General features: G+C 45.0%; 1 long non-coding RNA gene across 1 annotated transcript; it reads right to left on the reverse strand.

The window, feature by feature from the left end:
- Window positions 1-1,299: 1,299 nt before the first annotated feature.
- On the reverse strand, window positions 1,300-26,301 carry LOC142301630 (uncharacterized). The gene is made up of 3 exons (XR_012752855.1): window positions 26,220-26,301; window positions 5,969-6,189; window positions 1,300-1,543 (listed from the first exon to the last, which is right to left on the reverse strand). It is a non-coding gene; the product is annotated as an uncharacterized LOC142301630 (long non-coding RNA).
- Between the last annotated feature and the right edge of the window lie 47 nt (window positions 26,302-26,348).

Consider the following 26,348-nt stretch of genomic DNA (forward strand, 5'->3'; position numbering starts at 1 on the left):
TGTGAGGAAGCCAATCACATCTGCTCCTTTGACATTTAAGCTGGATGAAATCTTCTACCCATGCTAGCTATAGGTTATACTGTATTGATCTGTGTGTATTGGTGTACCATACTATCTGGAAAGTGTTGCTTTTTTCTTGAGTGGTTGTTAAGTTTACCTGTTGGCTTGTTGTTACCTCACTGCTCTTGTTTTCTTCCTTATCATTTATTGTCCTATAGCTCTGTAAGTGTGTGCTGTATGACAGAGTTTTGGTTTCCCCTATCTGTCTGTTTTTGTGGGTTTAATCTCACTCCTGTCCCAGTCCCCCTGGGGGAGGGGAAGGAGGTATCAGATCAGAACTGTTTAAGGGCATGAAGGAAATTCAGGCATCCCCACCTTTAGGAGTTTCCCTGAGGACTTGGAACAGCATAGGGCCCCCTACCCTTAGAATCAGCTTAGGAACCCCGGTCTCGTGCTATCTCCATAGTCGTGACAAAATCATACCAAAAAGAATTATCTGCCAGCTGAATTTCCCAAGAACTAATGCAAAACAGGCTAATTTGAATTTTGCCTAACTCGCTCATCTCTAGTGTTGTGGGTTAAGAAACTATGGAGCAGAACAGAAACAAGTGTCATTCATGATTTGCAAATTCTGCTCTGTAAAATATTACGTTATGGAGGGAAGGAGACATGGACTAAGCAGAACACTGACTCAAGTTTATAGAGTCGCTATCAGAGGCTACATCATCCTGTCATGATTCAATGAGTGATGGCTCAAATACACCATTACACTCTCCAAATCATTTTCACTAATATGATTGTCAGAGGCAAAGGAGGCCAAATGTGACCTGCAATTAGTACAACTACTGCAAGGAGGAATCATGCCAGTATTACCAGAAGTGGTGATCTTATCAGCTAACACATTCTTATTCATATTATATAGTTTTTTTTATACTGCTCTGCCATGTCCATTGCCCAGTGGTGGACCGCCAATTGTGTCAGACCATGCTATGTGGCCCGTGAGTTGGAGGAGCCTAGTGCCAGCCACAGCATCGGGCATTCCCCACCAGTTATCACTTTTTCAACTGTGCTGGCTGGCATTGCGGAATGCCGAAGCAACAGTTGAAAACAATGGTAAAAGCGGGAGAGCTCTACAGACACTGCCTTCTCCCTCATTGCCCCGCTGTCTGCGCTTGACATATCAGCACAGCAGGGCGACGCGATGACATCACTACTAAACACCCACTGTTTCGAGAAGTGCAAAGCACCAGGACACATGCTGAGGACCCAGGAGCAGCATCGGAAAGAGGAGAGGTAAGTACTTTATTTTATTTTTTTAAAAATCAATGAGTAAAATGGTGGAAGACTATGGGTGCATTATTCCATTTGGAGGACTATGCAGGTGCATTATAATACATGGAGAACTATGGGGCTGCATTATGCTATTTGGAGGATCATGGAGGTGCATTATAATATATGAAGGACTATGGGATGCAATATAATATATTGTTGATTTTGCTTTCATGTCTTGAAGAAGGGGACTGGATCTCTGAAATGCGTAGACCTATGAAATAAAAGAAGTTTATTAATAATCAACAGTATTTTCATTTAGCAGCAACGCGCCATTAACCCCGTTTTCTCCTTTCCATTACTAACTCTGTAAGTCAAGAGAAATAAACACAAAATACAGAGAAAAATCCTTCTCCAATTTATTAAACTCCAAAACACCCTGCAGGTCCAACATAATCCCTACCATGATGCCCCATGATGATCCCGGCTCTGCTACATACTGAAGTCGCAGCACACGGTCACATTAGAAAACGTAACTGCTCACGGCAGTTGTCAGGGACACACTGGGGTCTGCAGCCTGTAGTCATCTGCTTTATCTGGATAGTCATTTAAGATGAAAATCATTATTAGTTTCAGACGACCCTTTTAACCCCTTCATGACCAATGATGTGCCTATACCTCATTGGTTGTGTATGGCCTTTTAATGCGGGCTCGAGCGGCGAGCTCGCATTATTCCCTGCACATGTCTGCTGATCTGATCAGCCGACATGTGCAGCTAATAGGTGCCTGTTAACTCCTTAGATCGCGCTGTCAAACTCTGACAGCACGATCTAACATGTGCCGGCAGTCATCGTGCCTTTTCCCTCCTCCATCCGCGCTCCCGTGACACGATCACGGGGTGCAGATGGGTTGTCTTGAAAGCATAGGGTCAGATGATGACTTCTGTCACTGTCACGACATGCTTCCTTTGAATGATGGCAGAGCGCTGACACTCACAAGAGATTAGCATTTCTGCTGTTCAGAGGGATGTTGAAGCACTGCTCTGATAAGGAGAAGCGAACGGACAGTGCAGTGATAAATAAAATCAATAAAAAATGTAAAAAAAAATAAAATTTTAAAAAATATGAAAATAAAAAACCCCTAAAAGTTCATATCACCCTCCTTTTAACCCATTGAAAATAAACTAATAAAAAAATACTTGGTACCGCGTGTTCAGAAATGCCAGATCTATCAAAATATAAAATCAAATAATCTGATCTTTAAAGGGTGTAGCGTTTAAAAAATTAAAACACCAGAATTATGGGGTTTTTTGGTCATCGGAACATTGCATTAAAATGAAGTAACAGGCGATCAAAACATCATTACCCAAAAGTGGTATAGTTAAAACGTCAGCTAAAGACACAACAAAAAATAAGCCATCAATGAGCCCCAGTTCCCAAAAAATGAGAACGCTATGAGTCTCTGAAAATGGTGACAAAACTGCCAATTCTTTTTTTTTTTTTAACAAACTTCTGAATTTATTTTCACAACTTAGATAAAAGCAAATCTATACAGGTTTGGTATCTATGAACTCATACCGATCTGGGAAATCATAATGCCAGGTCAGTTTAATCATATAATGAACATGGTAAATAAAAAGCCCAAAAAACAATCGTGGAATTTAACTTTTTTGAATTTTTTCTTGTTTTCCAGTAAAATATGGGGCAGAATGAATGTCAAAAGTATAACTCGTCCTGCAAAAAAGAAGCCCTCATATGGCTATATTGATGGAAAACAAAAATAAGTTATGGGTCTTGGAAGAAGGAGAGGAAATAAATGAAAATGAAAAATCATCTGGGGGTAAAGGGGTTGAAACTCACTTGGTACACCTCTGGGACCAAATGTTGCGACTGTAATGTGTTCAATCGTCATTGGTTTGGAAATTGCCACCATTCAATATCAGTTTAGCAGGAGGCAATAGAGGAAAAACAGCAGAGAAAACCAGAGAAGTAAAAGTATTCAACCTTTTAAGAGTAAAGGCCACTTTACACGCAGCGACATCACTAACGAGATATCGCTGGGGTCACGGAATTCGTGATGCACATCCGGCCTCGTTAGTGACGTCGTTGCGCGTGACACCTACGAGCGACCGCTAACGATCCGAAAAACGGCAAAAATTGTTGATTGTTGACACGTCGTTCATTTCCCAAATATCGTTGCTCATTTTGGACGCAGGTTGTTCGTCGTTCCTGAGGAAGCACACATCGCTACGTGTGACACCCCGGGAACAACGAATAACCGTGTTCCTGAGTCCTCCGGCAACGAGGTGGGAGTGATATTAATGCGGCTGTTCTCCACCCCTCTGCTTCTATTGGTGGCCCGCTGTTTGACGTCGCTGTGACGCCGCACAAACCTCCCCCTTAAAAAAGAGGTTGTTCGGCGGCCACAGCGACGTCACTAGGAAGGTAAGTATGTGTGACGCGTACCGGCGATATTGTTTGCCACGGGCAGTGATTTGCCCATGACGCACAAACGACGGGGGCGGGTGCGATCGCTAGCGACATCGCTAGCGATGTCGCAGCATGTAAAGCGGCCTTAACACTTGTGTAAAAACCATAAATACAGAGAAAGAAAAGAAATGAAGTATTCTATGGTGTATGCAGATCTTTCGGATATGTTGCAATTGCCAAAAAGTCCAATAAAAAGATCACTGTCATCAACATTGATAAAATGTGCTTTATTCATCCATATGTTAACATGCATGGTTCCAGCTTTTAAGGCTTGAATGTGGATGAAGACATGAAGTGAAAGGCTCTAGAAAACTTTAGGGGCATTTGTTTTTACTTAAAAGAGTTTTCCACTTTGAGAAAAGTGGATCACAAACATTTCTTGTCATGTAACATAGCAAAATCAGGTATTACTCAAGCTAGCCAGGCTAACTGCTTTCTTTCCGCCACTGCTCCAGTCTCAGTGTTTTTGCTGCAGATGTTATGTCACATTGACAGCTCACATTGCTGATGCAGCCAAAAAATTCAGCTCAATTTGCTATATTTCTCGGCATTGCCAATGAACTAAGTGATTAGCCCCAGTATTGTGAGCTGTCGAATAGGGATGAGCAAATACAAAAGGTAAACTTCGGCGTTCATATCGGTCACCGGGTGTTCAGGTCTCGGACTCGAACTCTCGTACTAGGATTGTATATGGAAGTTGCCTGTATGCTGCTGTGTACAATAAAAAAAACAAATGAAGTGGACGCCCATCTATTTTTGATAATCAGTGCAGGTATAGCACAACCCTCAGCGGTTTGCTTTACCTTAGCTGGCTATCAAAAATAGAGGGGATCCCACGCCATTTTCTTTAATTATTTAAATAACTATTTAAAGAAAAAATCCTCAACGCTACAACATAAGCCAATTGGTGAATGAACCCTACACCACACTCCCTCAGTCACCTATTTATTAATTTCTATGGAGCATCATTCTGAGAACATTGTCAGAACGAGGCTCCAGAGGTCACTGCTTGTTAGCGGTAAGTACGAAATTTCTTACGAGCGTGAAAAATTCTGAGATGCCGCTGACCGGCAGTGACCTATGGAGTCTTGTTCTCAGAACAAAGCTCCATAGAAATCGATGGACGTCAAGGGACATTACACCACTGGATTATGTTGGAACTTCCAGGTTTTCTTTTTAATTAACACATTGGTGAAGGAGAGAGTGTAGGGGAGTGTTTATTCAAATAAACTTTTTTTGTCTGAATGTTTTTATTAACTCTATACTTACTGGGTTAGTAATGGGGGTGTCTGATAGATGGCTATGCATTACTAAACCCTGGGCTTGATGTCAGCTGTCAATTCACAGCTGAAATCAACCACAAAAGTATTATCCTGATTGTGACCGCACCAGGGAAATCGGGAAGAGACGGGCAAAGTGGCAGAATTGGCGCATCTCATAGATGCGCCACTTTTGGGGTGGCTGCGGGCTGCTATTATTAGGCTGGGCAAAGCCAAGAAGCAATGGGCCTTCCCAGCCTGATAATACCAGCCCCTAGCTTTCTGCTTTACTTTGGCTGGTTATCAAAAATAGAGTGGAGCCCATGCTATTTTTTTAAATTATTTATTTTAATAATTTTTTAAAAATGGCGTGGGAGCGACTTTATTTTTTATAACCTCAAGATAAAGCTAACAGCTGAGGATTGCAGCCTGCAGTTGTCTGCTTTACCTGTGCTGGTTATCAAAAACAGAAGGGACTTTTTATGCATTTATCCAAAATCCACATTTGTTTGCAAGGCAATTGCCTCAATTTTGCTTCCTTTTGCAGCCCCTTAGCTTTTACTACGACCATTTTACAGCGCAAAGGTTTGACTTATATGGGGTCTGGAATCAAGTTCGGGTCCCGAAGCAAACTTTTAAGTAAAGTCTGGCCGAACCCAAACTTCAACAGGTCTGCTCAGCTCTACTGTCGATATGATGTATCTGCTGCAACACCAAAACACTGAGACACTATCATGCATATACTGTGAATTACCTGACATACGTTGGATATGTGAACAGTGATATATTACAAAACAGGTCACAAACAATGCAAGATTCATCTCAGAAAGATACGTATATCCTTGCAATTTAGTGCTTGAATAGTGATAAAGCAATGCAGTAATGAACTTTAAACATATTATTACAGTACTATCATTCCAAGACTACATGAAGTCAGCCGTTTCTTCTCACCTTCTGCTTATCAATATACATGGTGTAACCTTGCAGGAGTTCAAACTTCATTTTCCCACCTTGTTGTAAAGAAGCATTTCAGGCTCGTTAGTCATCAGTCAGGAGTCTTTGTGGATAGATGTCCACGAGTGCCTTGTATACTACTCAGCATGTTGGCTCTGAAGCTTCTTTTACACTCATAATAAACAAATATAACTTCATCCCACAGAAATGTTTACTTTCTACAATACAAAATAATGAGTGAGTTAAGCGTGTTACCATTGTATTATACTGTAAATAGGTGGAAGTAGTAGGTTTGCATATACAGTGTCAGTGAAAAGTATGGGATACACCTACTCATGCAGTGGTTTTCTTAGTTCTTATTGGAATGTGGACATAGTAGATTCAGACTAATGGCAGCAAAACCAAGAAATAGCACATAAGGAAACAAAGAGTAAAGAAAAGTGTAAAACAAACCAGAGTATGTGTACAACCAAGGGGGATGTGCAAGGGAGGGATTCAACTTTTTATTAACAGGTTCCCTGTTTGTGTTAGGAAACCATGCCCATTTAACCCCTTAATGAAGGAGCCAATTTTGATCTTGATGACTAGGCTAAATTTTAGAAATCAGAACTTTGTCACTTCATGATGTAATAACTCTGAAACGCTGCAACAGATCCCGATGACTCTGAGACTGTTTTTTCATGACATGTTGTACTTCATGATAGTTGTAAATTTAGGCTGATATTTTTTATTTGTGGGGAAAAAAAAGGAAATTTGGCCAAAAATTTCACAATTTTCAAACTTTTAAATTTTATGCCCATAAATCCAAGACTTCTGTCACACAAAATAGTTACTAAATAAATTTTCCCACATTTCTACTTTACATCAGCGCAATTTTTGAAGCACAATATTTTTTGTTAGGAAGTTCAAAGGGTTCAAAGTTTATCAGCAATTTCTCATTTTTCCAACACAATTTACAAAATAATTTTTTCAGGGACCATATCACATTTGAAGAGCCTTTGAGGGGCCTAGGTGACAGAAAATACCCAAAAGTTAAACCATTCTAAAAACTCCACCCCTCAGACTGCTCAAAACCACATCCAAGAAGTTTATTAACCCTTCAGGTGCTTCACAGGAATTAATGTAAAGTGGAATGAAAATAAATGACATTTTACCTAAAAATGGTGGTTTAGCCCCAAATTATTCGCTGTTACAGTAAAAAGCATAACAAAAAGAATACAAAAATTTGTTAACCACTTCCTTCTGAGCGCGCTAATACTTCACATGTGGTCATAAATCTCTCTTTGGAAAAACGGGAGGGCTCAGAACGGAAGGAGCAATATTTGAATTTCGGAACCCACATTTGGCAGGGTCCCTAAGGTACCTAAACAGCAGAAACCCCCCACAAGTGACCCCATTTTGGAAACTAGACCCTTCAAGGATTTTATCCAGGGGTATAGTGAGAATTTTGAACAAACACGTACTTCACAGAATTTGATAACCTTAGGTCGTCTTATTGAAAAATTTCTTAATTTTGCTTTAGCACCAAATTTCTCACAAACGACAAGGCTTGGAATGTAAGGAGCAATATTTGAATTTTGAAAAACAAATATGGCTGAAATAGATTGCGGACACCCTGTCGTATTTGCTGAGCCCCTAAGGTACTAAAACGTCAGAAACCCCCACAAATGACCCCATTTTGGATACTAGACCCATAAAGCAATTTATGTAGGGGTGTGATGAGCATTTTGAACTCAAATGTGCTTCACTGAACTGTCAGGTCGGCTCACTCACACACACATACACACACACACACACACACACACACACACACACACACACAGAAAAATCGGATCCAGGTTCCCTCCACTCTCACACAGACACGTACACACACAAATCCGATCGCAATAACATCACACATGCAAGGTTCTGTGGTACAATGCTTCAAGGAGCAGGTCCTCAATTGTGTTCCACCACAGGCTTTCGATACGTTAGACAGCATCCCAGGTGCCCCTGCCGGGGCCGGAAGCAGTACGGTATCACCGGATATTTGTGTGTGATGTTACTGCGATCGGATTTGTGTTTGTGTGAGAGCGGAGGGATGCATTCCACAGTGTTTTAGGTCTCCCTTCTCGCTGGAAGCAGGAAAGGACCACTGTGGAATGAACGAGGATCTGCTGGGAGCATCCGTTGTGGAAAGCAGGAGGACCTGGGAGTGATGCAGCATGTCCCTCTTGCAGACTATCTCTTATTGCCAGCTGCAGCGTGTGCACAACACAGCGCATGTGATAAATAGGAGAGTGATGTGAAGAAGCTTCAACAAGATCATCTAATTCTAAAGGATCATTTTGCGGGTTATTGAAAGTTTAGACTCACTTTAAGGCTATGTGCCCACGCTGCGGATTTTGCGCGGATTTTGCCGCGGATTTGCCGCGGATTTACCGCAGATTTTCCGAAAATCTGCAGCAGCGGCACTTCCAAGCCATTTCAATGGCATTTTGGAAATGCTGTGTCCATGCTGCGGATTTTTCCGCGGCGGATTTGCCGCGGATTTTGATCCGGAAAAATCTGCAGCATGTCAATTATTGTTGCGGATTTTGGTGCGGATTTTGGGTATAGAATGGGGAAAAAAAAAAAAATCCGCATCAAAATACGCGGCAAATTCGCGGTAATCCGCGGCAAATCCGCGGCAAAAATAAGGTGCGGATTTGCCGCGAAAGTCGCGGATTTTCATGCAGAAAAATCCGCAGGTACATTCTACCGTGGACACATAGCCTACTTACCTTAATCCTTAATCCTACTTCCCTGTTCCCTCTAGAGTCTTTAGCAGTTCTGAGATAGTTGCAAGCATTCTTTGCGTCTTTGTTTTTAGCCTTATCTGTAAAGGAGGAGCTTCACTACATATATCATGTAGCTGAAGTGCCGCCAGATTCATCTCAACTAAAAGCCTAGATTCTTTTATCTGAAATAGAACAGACATTTATAGGATATTTCAGAACTTTCCGAAAGTCTCATGACAAAATATTCATCACATACTGCATTAAATACCTGCACCCAATTTATTATATATTTTAGGAGTTGGAGTCGGTCCATTTTATACCAACACCAACTCCGACTCCACCATAATGAACACCGACTCCGACTCCACGACTCTGACTCCACAGCCCTGGATACTGGAACAAAACTGAGCTTACTACATGAATACAGGAGAAGACCCAAGCTCACTAAATAAATATGGGAACAGAATCAAGCTTACTACATACAGTAGATACAGGAACAGAGCTGAGCATTCTACATAAGAAATGGAGCAGAATGAAATGTAACTGCATAGATAAAGGAAAAAAACTGAGCTTAGTACATAGATATGGGAGCAAACCCGAGCTTACTAAATAGATTTGTGAACAGAACCGAGCTTACTACATAGATACGGGAACAGTAACAAATTTACTATGTAGATTGCAGTGAAGAACCAACCTTACTACACAGAAGCAGAAACAGAACTGAGCTTACTACATGAAAATGGGAGAAGAACCAAGCTTAAAAAATAAGTACGGGACCAGCAAAAATTAACTTTCCCAATTCCAGCATTGCTGAAGTATCCCCTGATCATCACCGATTCTCCACCAAATTTCTCAGTGGGTGGACCAGATGACCAGGTGTTGGGCAAAGCTGAAAATTAGGTAAAGAAAATTCAACAAACATCTTTGTGAAGGATGAATCAAGCCGCATACAAGGTTATCCTGGAAAAACAGTTGCTTCCTTCTGCTCAGGCAATGTTTCCCAACTCTGAGGACTGTTTTTTCTAGCAGGACAATGTGCCATGCCACACAGCTAGGTCAATCAATGTGTGGATGAAGGACCACCACATGAAAACCCTGTCATGGCCAGCCCAATCTCCAGACCTGAACCACAGTGAAAACCTTTGGAATGTAATCAAGAGGAAGATGGATAGTCACAAGCCATCAAAGAAAGAAGAACTGCTTAACTTTTTCCACCAGGAGTGGCATAAGGTCACCCAAAAGTAGTGTGAAAGACTGGTGGTAAGCATACCAAGACGCATGAAAGCTGTGATTAAAACTCATGGTTATTCCACAAAATATTGATTTCTGAACTCTTCCTGAGTTAAAACATTATTAGTATTGTTGTTTCTAAATTATTATGAACTTGTTTTCTCTCCATTATTTGAGGTGTGAAAGCAATGCATTGTTTTGTTATTTTGACTATTTCTCATCTTCAGAAAATAAATACAAAATGTATTGCTTGAAAATTCGGAGACATGTTGTCAGTATTTCATAGAATAAAAGAATAATTTACATTTTACTCAAAATATACCTATAAAGAGAAAAATCAGAAGAAATGAAAATTTTGCAGTGGTCTTAATTTTTGCCAGAGCTGTATATATACAGTGCCTTGCCCCCTTGAAATTTTCAAACTTTTCCCACATTTCAGGCTTCAAACATAAAAATAAAAATTTTAAATTTTATGGTGAAGAATCAACAAGTGGGACACAATTGTGAAGGTGAACGATATTTATTGCTTATTTTAAATTTTTGGAAAAACTAATTAACTGAAAAGTGGGGCGTGGAATATTATTCGGCCCCTTTAAGTTAATACTTTGTAGCGCCACCTTTTGCTGCGATTACAGCTGCAAGTCGCTTGGGGTATGTCTCTATCAGTTTTGCACATCGAGAGACTGAAATTCTTGCCAATTCTTCCTTTGCAAATAGCTAGAGCTGAGTGAGGTTGGATGGAGAGCGTTTGTGAACAGCAGTTTTCACCTCTTTCCACAGATTCTCGATTGGATTCAAGTCTGGACTTTGACTTGGCCATTCTAACACCTGGATACCTTTATTTGTGAACCATTTCATTGTAGATTTTGCTTTATGTTTTAGATCATTGTCTTGTTGAAAGACAACTCTCCGTCCCAGTCTCAGGTCTTTTGCAGACTTCAGGTTTTCTTCAAGAATGGTCTTGTATTTGGCTCCATCCATCTTCCCATCAATTTTAACCATCTTCCCTGTCCCTGCTGAAACAAAGCAGGCCCAAACCATGATGCTGCCACCACCATGTCTGACAGTGGGGATGATATGTTCAGGGTAATGAGCTGTGTTGCTTTTACGCCAAACATATCGTTTGGCATTGTGCCCAGAAAGTTTGATTTTGGTTTTATCTGACAAGAGCACCTTCTTCCACATGTTTGGTGTGTCTCCCAGGTGGTTTGTGGCAAGCTTTAAACAACACTTTTTATGGATATCTTTGAGAAATGGCTTTCTTCTTGCCACTCTTCCATAAAAGCCAGATTTGTGTAGTGTACGACTGATTGTTGTCCTATGGACAGACTTTCCCACCTCACCTGTAAATCTCTGCATTTCATGCAGAGTGATCATGCGCCTCTTGGCTGCAACTCTGATCAGTCTTCTCCTTGTTTGAGATGAAAGTTTGGATGGACGGCCGGGTCGAGGTAGATTTGCAGTGGTACTATACTCCATCCATTTCAATATGATCACTTGCACAGTGCTCCTTGGGATGTTTAAAGTTTTGGAAATCTTTTTGTAACCAAATCTAGCTTTAAACTTCTCCACAACAGTATCACAGACGTGCCTGTTGTGTTCCTTGGTCTTTATGATGCTCTCTGCGCTTTAAACAGAACATTGAGACTATCACAGAGCTGGTGCATTTATATGGAGACTTGATTACACACAGGTGGCTTATATTTATCATCATTTAGTCATTTAGGACAACATTGGATCTGTTACGGTTGCTGTGGCACTGGAGACTATGTTTGGATTTTTTGCTACTGCACATGTGCGAGCACTGGAGACTATGTTCGGATTTTTTGCTACTGCACATGTGCAAGCACTGGAGACTAAAGCCTGCTTTACATGGTACGATCGATTGTGCGATTTCACAATCGATCGTACCCGCCCCCGTCCTTTCTGCGTCACGGGCAAATCGCTGCCCGTGTCGCACAAAGTCAGTAACCCCCGTCACACATACTTACCTCTCGTGCGACCTCGCTGTGGGCGGCGAACGTCCACTTCCTGAGGTGGGAGGGACGTTTGGCGTCACAGCGACGTCACACGGCCGCCGGCCAATAGAAGCGGAGGGGCGGAGATGAGCAGGATGTAAACATCCCGCCCACCGCCTTCCTTCCACATAGAGCCGGCGGCGGCCGCGGGAGGCAGGTGAGCTGGTCATCGTTCCCGTGGTGTCACACGGAGCGGCGTGTGCTACCACGGAAACGATGATCAACCAAATTAAACGATATTATGGAACCTAACGAGCAGTACCCGACTCACGATTTGTGAGCGATACTGCGTCGCTAGGAGGTGTCACACAGGCCGGCATCGCCAGCGATGCCGGATGTGCGTCACAAAAACCGTGACCCCGACGATCTATCGCACGATAGATTGTCTGGTGTAAAGCAGCCTTTAGTCCTATCTTGGAGCCATTGCACATGTGCGGGTGACATCATCGCTGACACGAGGTCACATGTCTATGACACCTTCTAAGCTGATTGGCCGCTGGTCATGTGCTTGTGACACGAGGTCACATGTCTGACACCTTCTATGCCGATTGGTCGCTGGTCATGTGCTTGTGACGCTTTGCTCGGTGATAGGCCAGCGTGACGTCATTGCTGTCATTCTGGCAGCGGATTGGCTCTGGTGTCTTCCATCTTGGATGAGGCATAGAGTCTATATAAGACCCTGACGCACGCCACCCGGCGCTCAGTCCTCTTGGTTCATGCATGAGAGTAGACGCTCTGTGGACGTCCCTCTAGGCATCTCTCTGTCTATGCTAGGTGAGCGCTACCGGCAGGGTAGCGTTCTTATACCTTACAGCTTCGGCTGCAGTCCGTATCCTTACCTCTTAGTGGAGCGGACATAGGCAGGTGCCTGAGGCACATGGTCCGGCTGGGCCTTGTGATTCTACTCGTAGGTGGACGTTGCCGCTAGGGTAACGTTCCTTATACTGCATCTGGCAGTTGTTCGTATCCTCGCACACTAGGGGAGCGAACATAGGTAGGAGCTTTGTGCAGCTTATGCTGCTGTCTGTCTCTTTTGCACCACTAGTGGAGCGGACCTAGGCAGGTGCCATATCTAGTGGTTCGTGTCCTCGCACACTAGTGGAGCGAACGCAGGTAGGAGCTTTATGCGGCTTACGCTGCTGTCCGTCTCCTGGCACCGCTAGAGGAACGGACCTAGGTAGGTGCCATTTCACACTCACTGCTTTTGTCTCTGTGACCATTAACAGAGACCATACCTCACACCCTCCAAGTAAGGGAGGAATTGCTTTATTTTCTAATTATATTCCTCTGAGTTTAACAGACGTATTGCACTCTGCACTTGTGCTATTACTATTTACAGTGGCACACTTATATACCCCTTATCCTCTGCCATAGTCTGCAGCAGAGTCTTTGCACGGTGGACCCTGACTGTCTGACATTCCTTTGGGTTTTATTATCAGACAGCCCGCCGTAACAGGATCATTCAGAGATCCTCAATAAACTTCTGGAGTGAATTTGCTGCACTGAAAGTAAAGGGGACGAATAATACTGCACGCCCCACTTTTCAGATTTTTATTTTTTACAAAAATTTAAAATAAGCAATAAATTTCGTTCTACTTCACAATTGTGTCCCACTTGTTGTTAATTCTTCATCATAACATTAACATTTTTATCTTTATGTTTGAAGCCTGATATGTGGGAAAGGGTTGAAAAATTCAAGGGGGCCGAAAACTTTCGCAAGGCACTGTATATACACAATTTTATGTACATAAACATATACACAATCTACATATACACATAAACTCACACAGGAGATGGTTTTACATCCCAGTACTGGAGCAGGCATCTGGCCACACAACACTTGCCTCCTTCTGTGGGGATTGTTTCCCTATACCAGGGGTGGGGAACCTCCGGCCCGCGTGCCGTATGCGGCCCACGACGACTTTTTCTGCGGCCTGCGGGCTGATTCCCAGGGACAGCAGTGCTGGAGCGGCAGCCGCATCTTGCTGGCTGCTGGTCCTCTAAAACCCCACACAGCGCGTTCAAAGCTGAATGCTGCATTTCCTAAAGCTGAAGGACTACGTCCCCACGCTGGCACTGGCTATGTGAGGATGTAGTTTGTAGGCGGGGTAGGTGTGAGGTGCGCTACAATCAAACACAAGAGGATTGCCCAATCATCCCCCAGGTCTTCCTGTGCCTGGCAGCGCTCTGTGCCCGGCGGCAGCTCCGGCTCCTCTCTGTGCCCAACGGCGGCTATGGCTCCTCTCTGTGCCTGGTGGCGGCTCTGGCTCCTCTCTGTGCCCGGCGGCTCCTCCTCTCTGTGCCCGGCGGCAGCGGCTCCTCCTCTCTGTGCCCGGCGGCGGCTCCTCTCTGTGCCTGGTGGCGTCGACTTCTCTCTGTGCCCGGCGGCGACTTCTCTCTGTGCCCGGCGGCGGCTCCTCTCTGTGCCTGGCGGTGGCGGCTCCTCTCTGTGCCCGGCGGCAGCTGCAGTTCCTCTCTGTGCCCTGCGGCAGTGGCGGCTCCTCTCTGTGCCCGGCGGCAGTGGCAGCTCCTCTATGTTCCCGGCGGCGGCGCTCTCCGTGCCCGCAGCCTCCCCCAGCGCTCTGTGATCCCAGCCTCCCCCAGTACTCTAACTGTACTCTGTACCCCCAGCGCTCTGTGCCCCTCTTTCACCCTAGTGATCTGTGCCCCCCCAATCTCCCCAGTGATCTGTGCCCTCCCTCAGTGATCTGTGCCCCCCCCAGTGATCTGTGCCCTACCCCCAGTCTCCCCAGTGATCTGTGCCCCCCCCAGTTTCCCCAGTGATCAGTGCCCTCTCCCCAGTGATCTGTGCCCCCCAGTCTCCCCAGTGATCTGTGCCCCCATGATCTGTGCCCCCCCAGTCTCCCCAGTGATCTGTGCCCCCCCCAGTGATCTGTGCCCTCCAGTTATCTGTGCTCCCCCAGTCTCCCCAGTGATCTGTAGTCTCCCCAGTGATCTGTGCCCTCCCACAGTCTCCCCAGTGATCCGTGCCCCCCCAGTCTCCCCAGTGATCTGTGCCCAGGGCTGTGGAGTCGGTAAGCCAAACCTGCGACTCCGACTCCTCAATTTCCCTTGCACCGACTCCGTCTCCACGACTCCGACTCCCACATATATTGCTTATATTTAAGTGAAAAATGTATTGTAGTACAATGTGAACATCATACATTTAATCATTTTTATGATACAATAATCAAGATATTTAGATAGAACATAAAATATATCTATTGGAATACAACTTTAGAACACAAAAACCTGTAATAAATTTTAAATTTGTAATATACTATGCAATGGATTACACACACACACACACACACACACACACACATACACACACACACACACACACACACACTATATATATATATATATATATATATATATATATATATATATATATATATATATATATATATATATACATACAGTACAGACCAAAGGTTTGGACAGACCTTCTCATTCAAGGAGTTTGCTTTATTTTCAGGACTCTGAAAATTGTAGATTCACATTGAAGGCATCAAAACTATGAATTAAAACATGTGGAATGAAATACTTAACAAAAAAGTGTGAAACAACTGATAATATGTCTTATATTCTAGGATCTTCAAAGTAGCCACCTTTTGCTTTAAGAGCTTCAAGAGGTAGTCACCGGAAATGGTCTTCCAACAGTTTTGAATGAGTTCCCAGAGATGCTTAGCACTTGTTGGCCCTTTTGCCTTCACTCTGCGGTCCAGCTCACCCCAAACCATCTCGAGTGGGTTCAGGTCTGGTGACTGTGGAGACCAGGTCATCTAGCGTAGCACCACATCGCCTTCTTAGTCAAATAGCCCTTAAACAGTCTGGAGGGGTGTTTGGGGTCATTGTCCTGTTGAAAAATAAATGATGGTCCAACTAAACGCAAACCGGATGGAATAGCACGCCACTGCAAGATGCTGTGGTAGGCATGCTGGTTCTGTATGCCTTCAATTTTTAATAAATCCCCAACAGTGTCACCAGCAAAGCACCCCCACACCATCACACCTCCTCCTCCATGCTTCACAGTGGGAACCAGGCATGTAGAGTCTGTTCGTTCACCTTTTCTACAAAGACACGGTGGTTGGATCCAAAGATCTCAAATTTGGACTCATCAGACCAAAGCACAGATTTCCACTGGTCTACTGACCATTCCTTGTGTTCTTTAGCCCAAACAAGTCTCTCCTGCTTGTTGCTTGTCCTTAGCAGTGGTTTCCTAGCAGCTATTTTACCATGAAGGCCTGCTGCACAAAGTCTCCTCTTAACAGTTGTTCTAGAGATGAGAAGGTGTGTCCAAACTTTTGGTCTGTACTGTATGTATGTGTGTGTATATATATATATATATATATATATATATATATATATATATATATATAAAATAAGCTATGTAAGTGGCAAAAAACAGCTTTCAACAAAATCATATTACATAGCATTTGTGCAGTCTATGAATTTGTTGTAAGAAATAGAATTGCCTCCATCAGATCCTCCTTCGTAGATGACATCAAATCTGTCCTAATAATTTTAAGGCTAGAGAACAACCTCTCTACAGTAACTTAGTAACTTGGGTTGGAGGCAAAGCCGTAACCACTTGGGCAACATCTCTAACAATTTCTGGGTATAACGGAATTGCCTCATGCAGTCAGTTTTGATGAACGGTTCAATTTTTCTATTTGTTTGAGAGCAAGTGAAAAATGTTGCTGAAATATGGTCAATCTGCATCGCTATAGGAGACGGAGTGAAATCATTTTCCTTGCAGCAACGCTTTGCCTGCTCCAGGTCATCCAAATACTTGTCAAAAGTTAAACTCCTCATGTGATGAGGATGAAGATATGGCAGCAGTGGCACTGTCAGGACCCAAGTCCTCTTGCGCCTGGCAGTCCTGTAGGCCACTCATCCTAACTGCTACCTCAGTCAGAGCTTCTATTCCTTTAGTAAGCTGTTGATCATCAAGCAGTATACGATGACTTGGGTTCACATAAACAGCTGCCAGAAGAATTTTATTTTTCAATAGCTGTGTCTCTCTCCGTTTCATTGAAGCAGAAATGCCATCTGTGCTTAAACCTCCTCTTTGGGACAGGCAAAATAGCAAGTTCTTCTACTCCCTTTTGAAAATGCCAAGAGTTAAATCCTCAGCTTGTAATTTTTTAGTCACGGTAAATGGGTGATTAAACAATTCCTTCAATTCAGCCACCTGTGTCCATTGACCTTCATTTAGGGTTACCTGAGGGTTCGCCATATCTATAAGGCTCTGTGCGCACTAGAAAAAGGATTTTTATTAAGAAATTTCTTAAGAAATTTCTTGAGAGTGAAGGATTAGCGCACCTGCATTAAAAAAACACACCAATAACGCATGCGTTTTTACCACATTTTGAAGCATTTTTGATGCGTTTCTGGTGCGTTTTTTTGCAGGTTGAACCCTGCGTTTTTTAATGTTCAACTTCAATAAATATTATAGATAATAGACAGATATTCGATAGATAGATAGATAATGGATAAGATAGATAGACAGATAAATAGATAGATAGAAAGATAATTGATAGAGTCCCTGTGAGGACACACTGCAGTTCTCGCGAGCGGTAGTGTGTTCACATTACCGACCGTGAGAAATGACCTGTAGTTACCCCTGCAGGCTCGTTACGAGGCTGCATTGATTACTATGTGTTAGACGCGGATGGATCAGTCTGCGTCGTGGGACCTGCATGGATTACTATGGAGCTGTGTGTTTGGGAGGGTTAATAAAGTGGTTAAAGAAGTGTCTTTTTTGTGTTTTATTTAAAATAAAAGATTTTTCGGTGTGTGTGTTCATTCACTTTACTTACGGGTTAATCATGAAAGCTGTCTCATAGACGCTGCCATGATTAATCTTGGACTTAGTGGCAGCGCACAGCTGCCATTAACTTGTTATTACTCTGATTGCCACCGCATCACGGCAATTTGGAAGAGCCGGTAACATGGGGGGACTGTCGCATAGTGTATGCGACATTCTTGGGGCAGCTGCGGGCTGATATTCTCAGCTGCGGGAGGGGGGGGCATTAACCATGACCCTCGCCCTCCCCCGCCTGAGAATACCGGGCCACCGCTGTGTGTTTACCTCGGCAGGACGGTAAAAATACGGCGGAGTCCACGTTTTTTTTCCCGTTTTTTATTTTTTATATGTACATTTGATTTCTATGTATGTTCTATATGTCTGTGTCTGTGTGTGATATGTGTGTATTCTATATGTCTGTGTGTGAGTGTGATCTGTGTGTGTTTACTCTCTGCTCAGCTTCCTCTTCCTTTCATAATGACATCACTTCCCGGCAAAACGCAGGCAGTGATGAACATTATGTCCCGAAAAATGCAAAATAATGTGGGAATAACGCAGGAAAACGCAATGAAACGCACATAATTTGCTACCTGAGTTATTCGCTGCGCTATTTCATGATTACATTACAGTCAATGGAGTGAATAACGCACTTAGCTGCAGAAAAGAAGTGACATGCACATTCTTTTTCTCAAGAAAATCTACTGAAGGAATTTTCTTGAGAAAAAAAAGCAGTGTGCTCACAGCTAATTTTTTCTTCTATAGATTTTGCTGGGGAATGTCTGCAGAAAGGTTACAACCATTTTAACAAGAAATTTCCGCAGCAAAAATGCACAAAAAATGCGGGTTAAAACGCAGTGTGCGCACAGGGCCTAAGAAACGGTTTTAGTTCAAGCAATCGCTCAATCATTAAATAATTGCTGCCTCAATGAGTGGCTTGATCAACAATTGCCTCTTTCCCAGCACGTCTCTTCAAGATGGAATCAATTTTAGGGGCTCAGGCGGCAATAACCAATTTCCTCACTTTTCCAATCAGATTTCCAGCATGTCCCTCTTGCAGACTATCTCTTATTGCCAGCTGCAGCGTGTGCACAACACAGCGCATTTGATGAATATGAAAGTGTTTTGAAGCAGCTTCAACAAGATCATCTAATTCTAAAGTATCATTTTGCTGTTCTTCTGTTGTAATATCTGTTTGTTCCTCAGTTACATGAACAGCGCTGTGGCCTTCCATCTCAGGCCTGCAACACACATCTGTTTAAAACGTGCGTGTTTGGTCCGTTTCCGTACATACCGGAGATACGACCAAACGTGCACATATGTTTTTTTTATGTTTAAAGGCACACGTGCATGTTATTTGATCTTCCGTGTGTTCGTGTGCGTCCCACGTTTTTTGCTCCGTTTGGCACGGAAGCATGTTCGTTTTTGGGACGGAGCACGCACACACGGACATAATGTTAGCCTATGGGAGTCCAAATAAAACGTTCCTTGCACGGATATGTGGTTATGTTGTCCGTGAGAAATGTCCGTGTGTGATGCAAAATGTCATTACTACATGTCGGAAGACAGAGTAGCGGGATAAGAATGAACTCGGGTGAAGTTCACCCGACTTCATTGTCATGCCGCGGCTCTGTCTGTGTGCCGTGTACTGATTAGCGGTCACCTGTGAAGGATTCACCGGTGACCGCTAATCCCCTGAGTGACTGAAGTTTCCCCCCCTCTCTCATACTCACCGATCTCCGATCACCGGCGCGGCGCTGCACGGCGTTCACACTGCTCCGGCGGCTTTTTCTAATTTGAAAAACCCGGCCGCTCATTAAACAATCTCGTATTCCCTGCTTTCCCCGCCCACCGGCGCCTATGATTGGTTGCAGTGAGACACGCCCCCACGCTGAGTGACAGGTGTCTCACTGCACCCAATCACAGCAGCCGGTGGGCGTGTCACTATGGAGTATAGAAATAAATAAATAAATAATTAAAAAAAACGGCGTGCGGTCCCCCCAATTTTAATACCAGCCAGATAAAGCCATACGGCTGAAGGCTGGTATTCTCAGGATGGGGAGCTCCACGTTATGGGGAGCCCCCCAGCCTAACAATATCAGTCAGCAGCCGCCCAGAATGGCTGCATACATTAGATGCGACTGTTCTGGGACAGTACCCGGCTCTTCCCGATTTGCCCTGGTGCGTTGGCAAATCGGGGTAATAAGGAGTTAATGGCAGCCCATAGCTGCCAATAAGTCCTAGATTAATCATGTCAGGCGTCTCCCCGAGATACCTTCCATGATTGATCTGTAAATTACAGTAAATAAACACACACACCTGAAAAATCCTTTATTAGAAATAAAAAACACAAACACATTCCTTGGTTCACCAATTTAATCAGCCCGACAAAGCCCTCCATGTCCGGCGTAATCCAGGATGGTCCAGCGTCGCTTCCAGCTCTGCTGCATGAAGGTGACCGGAGCAACAGAAGACACCGCCGCTCCTGTCAGCTCCACGCAGCAAATGAAGAGAGCCGCGAGATCAGCTGAGCTGTCACTGAGGTTACCCGCTGTCACTGGATCCAGCGGTGGCCGCCAGTAACCTCAGTGACAGCTCAGCTAATCGCGCGGCTCTCTTTATTTGCTGCGTGGAGCTGACAGGAGCGGATGTGTCTTCTGCTGCTCCGGTCACCTTCATGCAGCAGAGCTGGAAGCAACGCTGGACCAACCTGGATTACGCCGGACATGGAGGGCTTTTTCGGACTGATTAAATTGGTGAACGAGGAAATGTGTTAGTGTTTTTTATTTCTAATAAAGGATTTTTCAGGTGTGTGTGTTTATTTACCGTAACTTACAGATTAATCATGGAAGGTATCTCGGGGAGACGCCTGACATGATTAATCTAGGATTTAGTGGCAGCTATGGGCTGCCATTAACTCCTTATTACCCCGATTTGCCAACGCACCAGGGCAAATCGGGAAGAGCCGGGTACAGTTCCAGAACTGTCGCATCTAAAGTATGCGGCAATTCTGGGCGTCTGCTGGCTGATACTTTTAGGCTGGGGGGCTCCCCATAACGTGGGGCTCCCCATCCTGAGAATACCAGCCTGCAGCCGTATGGCTTTATCTGGCTGGTATTAAAATAGGGGGGGACCGCACGCCGGTTGTTTTAATTATTTATTATACTGCACAGTATAGACACGCCCACCGGCTGCTGTGATTGGGTGCAGTGACACAGCTGTCACTCAGCGTGTGGGCCTGTCTCACTGCAACCAAACATATTTGCCAATGGGCGGGGAAAGCAGGGAATACGAGATTGATTAATGAGCGGTCGGCTTTTTCAAAAGAGGAAAAGCCGCCGGAGTTTAGAGAACAGCCGTGCAGCGCCGGTGATCGGGGAACGGTGAGTATGCGAGAGGGGTACTCCATTCAGTCACTCTGGTGATTAGCGGTCACCGGTGAGTCCTTCACGGGTGACCGCTAATCAGGACGCGACACAGACAGAGCCACGGTATGAGGATGAAGTCGGGTGAAGTTCACCCGAGTTCATTCTCAGCGCGCGACTCTGTCTGCTGTCAGCCGGCATGTATCAACGACATTTAACATCACACACGGACATTTCACACGGACAACACACACACACACGTCAGTTAAGTTTCACACGCACACACGGCCATTCCACACGCACACGTGATTACCATACGCCAGACACACAGCCACCACACGTGCGTTATTTACAGACCAAAAAACGGATTACGGACATGAAAAATGGCCCGTATTACACGTGCGTGGTTATCAAGGACGTGTGTTTTAGGCCTCACACATACTGAGTCCTAAATTTACTTCTAGATGTTGTTCATTACTCTCATTCATCAGCTTAATTGTACTTATCATGTTTGAAGCATTGTCCGTTATTTTTCTAATCTGCTTTTGCTATTGAAAACATTATCTATGAGCTCAAAAACCTTTCAGGTGATGCGATTTTTTAAAAAGCTGATCTACTTTTCAGGTGAAAAACATATCCTGAAAAAACGCAGCAAAAACGCTGTTTGTGAATGTAGCCTTAGATCAGGAATGGAACAGCCATTTATAGGACATTTCATAACTTTCCCAAATTCCTATGAAAAAATATTCAGCACATTCTGCATTCAACTACTGTCCCCAATTTATTATATATTTTAGGAGTCGGAGTCAATCCATTTTATACCGACTCCGCCAAAATGAGCTTTGACTCTGACTCCACAGCCCTGTCTGTTCCCCCCCAGTGATCTGTGCCCCCCAGTGATCCGTGCCCCCCCAGTCTCCCCAGTGATCTGTGCCCCCCGTCTCCCCAGTGATCTGTGCCTCCTCGTCTCCCCAGTGATCTGTGTCCCTCCCAGTCTCCCCAGTGATCTGTGCCCCCCCCAGTCTCCCCAGTGATCTGTGCCCCCCCAGTCTCTCCAGTGATCTGTGCCCCCTCCCAGTCTCCCAGTGAGCCATGTGCCCCGAGCCTCTCCCAGGTCTGTCTGTGCCTCCAGCCTCTCTCATCATTCTCTGTGCCCCCAGGGCTGTCTGTGCTCCTCCGGCATCCCCCAGGGCTGTCTTTGCTCCTCCGGCATCCCCCAGGGCTGTCTGTGCTCCTCCGGCATCCCCCAGGGCTGTCTGTGCCCCTCCGGAATCCCCCAGGGCTGTCTGTGCCCCTCCAGCATCCCCCAGGGCTGTTTATACCCCCAGCAATGTTTGTGCCCCCCAGCTATGTATGTGCAACCCAGTGATGTGTATATACCCCCAGTACAATCTATGCCACCCAGTGATGTATGTACCCCCAATGACGTCTATGCCCTGCTGCTTCCCTAGTGATGTATATTCCTCCCCAGCAATGTTTATTGCCCCCCAGCTATGTCTGTGCTCCCCATCAATGATGTATGTACCCCCCAGTGATGTATGTACCCCCCAGTGATGTCTATGCCCACAGCCATGTCTATGTCCCGCAGCTTTTCTAGTGATATATACTCCTTTCAAGTAATGTATTTGCCCTCACCATCTCCTTTGATGTCTATGCCCCCAGCCTCCCTAGTCATGTCTATGCCCCCCCAGCCTCCCCAGTGATCTATATTCCTCCCAACCCTCCCTTGTGATGTATATACAGCAGTCCCTGCCAATTCAAACCTGGAAAAGCAGTTGTGAAAACCAACAAGATCAATATCGCCTAATATTACAGCTGCACCAAAGAGTAGAAGCTCCAGCCGCCACAGTGAGTTAATTGTTTGACCAAATATATTAGGGTAATTTTCAAGTTGATAGTTTTGTGCTGCTCCCAAAGGTTGGTAGAAATTTCCAAATGGTCCCTGGCAGAAAAAAGGTTCCCCATCCCTGCCTTATACCTACACTCCTGCCCGGAGATCCTCTCCCAGGCCACCTTCCCACATTTTCTTGTATTAGTCTTGCAGACATGCGGCCCTGCACAGCCGCATCTGCTACACTGTAATTGTGCTGGGCCAGCACTGTATTTTTAAATGTGCGACTGTGCCGGCCAGCGGTAATCACAGTATAGCAGATGCGGCTGCGCTGCAGGCTGTGCACAGTCTCCTCTGTCAGACGCTTAAAGCAGCATGTGCCAAGTTGCTCTAAACAGTCATCCCTGGGGGCACTTGCCTCTCCACCACCTGGCCCAGCCCGCCCCGGTCTCCCATCCTGATTCTCATATATCTCCCAACTCGGTCAAAATATGTTTCCCAAAATAAAAAAATTCTACTTACCTATACACGGTCCAAGAGCGGTCACTTCCTGCTGCAATTGGGCCACGGGAGGGCCGGCACATGGCAGTGACGTCATGCGCCAACTACCGGCCTTTGATAGGCTTGTGGCCATGTTAACTATTGTAGTGCAGGAAGGATTTCCTGTGCTGCAATACATTTCAACTGAATGTGTGTCTCGTGCAAATATGAAAATCATGAAGAAACTGCCTCTCATGAGGACCCTCCAAGGACAGAGAACCAAGAGTTAGCTCTGCTGCAGAGGATAAGTTTATCAGCTACCAGCCTCAGAAGCTACAAAATTCAATACCTCAGATAGCAGCCCCTGTACATAGGAGACTGCAGTCAGTGTCCGACCACATCTCCTACATTGTGATGCTCTCTTGGCTGTTCAAGTCACAGGTGTGGGAGGAGATAGTGCCATTTTTTTTAAGCCCGCAGCTACAATACGAGCTTCAATTTTCCCCTGGCACTGCATACAGTGACAGAGGGAGCTGGGACGCCAGTGAGACAGGAGAAGGTGCGGGGAGCGGAGGTCCAGAATGAGGTATATGCAGCAGCCGTGAGCGGTTATCAGCAGCCTGGGATCAGTAGTACAATACTAAGCTGCTGATATCCAGTCCCCGAGGCTGAAAGCCACTGTTCAGAGCGCAGCAATGTAATCATCAGGCTGCTGTGATGTGAACACTCACCCAGCTCTGCTATATCACTGCACAGCTCTGCAGGAGAATATACTGACATAGCATACCTGTGTATCTAATGCCATCATGTGATACATGGCTCTGGGGAGTATCTAATGCCCACCATCCGTTATACCCCCTGAAACATATATCTAATGCTGATTATGTGTGATATACCCACAGCCATGTATCTAATGTCAATCATGGTTGATACCCCCCAGAACCATGTATCTAATGCCAATCATGCATGATACCACCCAAAACAAGTATCTAATGCTCGCCATCTGTGATACGCTCTTAGGGGGACTTTGCACACTACGACATCGCAGCTGCGATGTCGGTGGGGTCAAATCGAAAGTGACACACATCCGGCGTCACTGTCGATATCGTAGTGTGTAAAGCCTTTTTGATACGATTAACGAGCTCAAAAGCGTCGTAATCGTATCATCGGTGTAGTGTCCGACATTTTCATAAGTGCACGGAGCGGTGTCACACCTTACACTACTGTTCCCATACATGTGGATCGAGCAAGGTCTCACATTAGATCAGTGCTCCTATAGAAGTGGATGGAGCAGTGTCACACACATTACACTATTGCTCCCATAGAAGTGGACGGACCGGTGTCACACATTACACCACAGTTCCCATAGAAGTGGATGGAGCGGTTTCATACATTACACTACTGCTCCCATAGAAATGGACGAATCGTGGGAGTCACACAATACATTACTGCTCAAATAGATGTGGATGGAGTGGGGTCTCACATTACATAACTGTTCCCATAGAAGTGAACGGAGCGGTGTCACACATTACACCACTGCTCTTAGAGAAGTGGACAGAGCTGGGGTCAGACGTTACACCAATCACTTAAACACATTCACATCAGCTTATTTTCCATATATCTTCACCCTTCTTTAGCTCCAAGAAGCCAACGATGTCAATCCACCTAAAAGGGAGGGTGGAGATAGAGGGTAAACATGCGGGCGGGAAGGTGTATATAAATGATTAGCCTCACTATGATGCAGATGTGCCTGTATTTGCTTTGAATGATCATTCTGTGCCCTTATGTAGCAACCACATCTCAACATCACTCATCCACTGATTGATTGCAGTGGTCATGTGACATTAACTATGTCAGGAGATTGATGGGGGGGATACAGGGCTTAAGGTGGGCTAAGAGTGGGGAGGTGGCACCGATCCAGGAGGTAAATATAGATGTTTTCTATTTATTTATACAGCATTGTGGGACCATTAATAGGGAACTGCATCCCCCTGATTCCTCAGAAGTGTGGATCATGTTAAAGGGATGATGCGGCCTTGGGATACAAGTCTGCAGTCACTCCATGAGACTGCGGGATTGGGCACCCTCACAGCGCACACTGCTGGCACAAGTATGCAACGTGCTGTGCAATGTGCTGTGCAATGTGCTGGCAGATGCGGGAGCGCACATGTGAGATACGCATATATGCGGTCCCGTGCTGACTAGGCATACGCAGCCTCGGACAATATAAATGAATTGATGCCAAATACGTTTAGTCAAAAGTGGTTGCAAGTATAGAAATTGCATGACACTTCCAGGGACGGGAATCCTGACTGCGCGCACACTGTCCGCTGTGAGGATCCACAAGTCTGCAGTCACACAGAGTGACTGCAGACCTGTATCCACACAGACCTGTATGCCAAGGCAGGACAATCCCTTTAATTCTGCACACCATTATTCCAGGCAGGGTAAAGCCTCATCACAACTAGCAGAGTGCACAGAATAGTATAGTGCACTAACAAGAACAGCGCCCGCAGTATGTCAGCAGCAACCGCTCAGCCCAGGGCAGAGGGAGGGAAACGGAGGAGGAATCACTGCAGAGCCGGGCGCAGCATTCACCACCCGGAATATAAGCGGTAACGTGCACGGATGCAAGACCTGTACCAGTGACTACCGGCACGCTGGCTGTTAGCGCATGCTCAGTTATACCCATCAGTGCACCAGACGATATGCGCTCCTGCAGATCGGTAATGTTTTGCGCCCCTCTTACGTACTGACTGTAGAATGTGAGTAGTTCCCGAAGGCGGCGGCACGCTGGTCAATCAATGCATTGCAAGCAATAGTCCTAAACAGAGATCTCACGCATGCGTGGAAGAATTGCTGTGACGTCATTTAGCAGTTTA

This window comes from Anomaloglossus baeobatrachus, chromosome 4, assembly GCF_048569485.1.
Source record: "Anomaloglossus baeobatrachus isolate aAnoBae1 chromosome 4, aAnoBae1.hap1, whole genome shotgun sequence".
NCBI classification, from domain to species: domain Eukaryota; kingdom Metazoa; phylum Chordata; class Amphibia; order Anura; family Aromobatidae; genus Anomaloglossus; species Anomaloglossus baeobatrachus.